This window comes from Mus caroli, chromosome 15, assembly GCF_900094665.2.
Source record: "Mus caroli chromosome 15, CAROLI_EIJ_v1.1, whole genome shotgun sequence".
NCBI lineage: Eukaryota > Metazoa > Chordata > Mammalia > Rodentia > Muridae > Mus > Mus caroli.
In genome coordinates, this window is record NC_034584.1 from 83,268,245 (window position 1) to 83,270,791 (window position 2,547).

Below are 2,547 nucleotides of genomic sequence, written 5' to 3' on the forward strand. Positions count from 1 at the left end.
TGAACGAAATCTGCAGACAAATGCTCTCACCCTGTATCCACGTATTTGCAGGATTTATTCTAGGTATTTATGGATTGGAGAAGGTTGCTTTTAACTGTTGGCTGTTTTCAGCAAACGATCACAACACACACATTACTCTGGGACCCAGGCATGGAAGAAAATATAAGATTAAAGCTATGTGATAACTTAACTGATAAAAAAGCTGGTTACCTGGGAAACCCAAGGCAGTTTGTTACATTGTTCTTTATGGGCAGGTTAAACTCAAACACTGCTTTTAATCCCAGCATTTAGGAGACAGATCTTTGAGAGTTCCAGGCCAGACTGCAGACAGGGCTACATAGTGAGACCCTGCCTCAAATAAGGAAAAATAAATAAATAAATCAATAAAAGCTCGAGTGCCCAGTAGAATAGCAGGTTAAGTCTCCCCAACCTCCAGGTTAAATCTTGAGTGATCTCAAACTATATTATTAACTTCGTTGTGAGGTCCAACGAAAGCTCAGTCTCTTTGATTGCAAGAGATATTTTCCAAAAATAATATTACTACAAAATTTTTGATTTTGCGTTCCATGCACGTGTGTATTAGTCAGAGGACAGCTGCTAAGAGTCAGTTCTCAGGAGGGGGGGAGGGGAGGGTGCTATCCCAGAAGCTGTTGCCTTTCTGTGGGGTATGTTCTACTAGCTGGGCTGCCTTGCCTGGCCTCAGTGGGAGAGGAAATGCCTAGCCTCGCAGAGACCTCAAGGGCCCCCACCAATTCAGAAAAGAAGTGGAAGGGGGATGGAGGAAGGATTGTGGGTGGGGTGGTCTGGGGGGGCAAATGAGCAGGGTGTAAAGTGAATAAATAAAAAAAAAAAATTAAAAACAAGTCAGAGCTGGGTGTGGTGGTGCACGCCTTTAATTCCAGCACTCGGGAGGCAGAGGCAGGCGGATTTCTGAGTTCGAGGCCAGCCTGGTCTACAAAGTGAGTTCCTGGTTTCAAAGTGAGTTTTTGTATAGCCTGGGCTATACAGAGAAACTCTGTCATGAAAACAAACAAACAAACAAAAAAACCAAAAAAACCCAAAACAAAACCCAAAACACCCAAAAAAACAAAAACAAAACAAAACAAAAAGTCAGATCTCTCCAATATGTGGGCTCTAGGGGATCAAACTCAAGTTGCTAGGCTTGGTGGCAAGTGCCTTTATCCACTGAGTCGTTTTGACAGCCCACTGGGTGTATTTTGCACTTATTGGAGGCTGGGGGTGGGGGAGTGAATGACATGATAGTGTTCGAATTTTGGATGGCAGTTCCAGCAGCAGTGTGAAGGCAAACTGAACATGGAGGTGGGCTGGAGACAGGATGCTCAGCTGAAGAACCTAAGATGTCCCAGCACCCTCTGATCACCTCTCCCCCTTGAGAACTGGCACACAGATTCTGTACTCAGCCGCACCATCTCTTCATTCTCTCAGATGATGCTTACAATAGCTCTCAGAACCAAGCCATCCCTGGAAAACCAAAAGCTGTTCCAGCCTTCCACCCCATCCAACCTCCCCCTCCTCCCAACCTTAGCCTAGGCCCACAGCACTGGAGGCCTCCTAGACAGACACCTCTATCCAGAGAAGGCAACTTAGCTTGGGCATGTCCACATTGTAGCCTCTTCCTGTGCGAATGGCTTCCTGCACCATCAAATAGAAGGGCTGTGGACCAATCTTCAGCCTCCTTGTCCCTCCCCTTCTCTGCCTAGTTTCCCTGACCCATCTGTCCTGTTGTCTCTGCATCCCTTCCTTCTGACCTCTCTAACACCTGCCTCAGCCCCAGGCTCACTTGCTTGGGGGTGGGTCACATTTTGTTCATTTTTGAAGGGGTTGTAGATGCAACCCAGGGTCTTGAACACATAGAAAAGCACTCTACCTACTACAAAGGTCCATTCCTCAGCCTTGGCTTGGGGGGAGACACGGGGGGGGGGAGCAGGGTTTTGCTATGTAGCCCAGACTGGTCTTAAAACTAACGATCCTACCTCTGTTTCCTGATGCTGGTTTACAAGTGTGCACCACCATGCTTAGCACACTGTTCTTCCGTAAGTCTGACGAAACCACCCTTCCCACAACTGATAAGAACCAGCAATTGGGTGACTCTGCTAATATTTTTCTCAGAGGGTAAAGTAACATCTCCAGCATGGTTTGCACTGAAGACTTGTATGTACGCATCCAGCAAATGCTTACTGAGCACCCGTGTATGTTCGTTCAGCAGGAGGGACAGAGTGACCAAGTCCCGGGGAAGCCCCACAAAAGGACATAGTGAAACAGAAGAGGAAACACAGAGAGTTGAAGAGATGTTCCTGCAGTCAGAAAAAAAAAAAAAAAAGTGCTTCTGATAGGTTTTGCTTTGTTTTGTTTTGAATAGTTTTGTCAGGCTGACAAAGATGCTAAGAACTAATGTCACAGAATCCACGGTGGATGGTGGATTGGCACAATCATTGTGAAGAACAATTTGGCATATACCGCATATGTGTGAGCTTCCAATGGTAGGGGTTTTAATTGTGTAAAATCTGAAAAAAAAAAAAAAAAAAA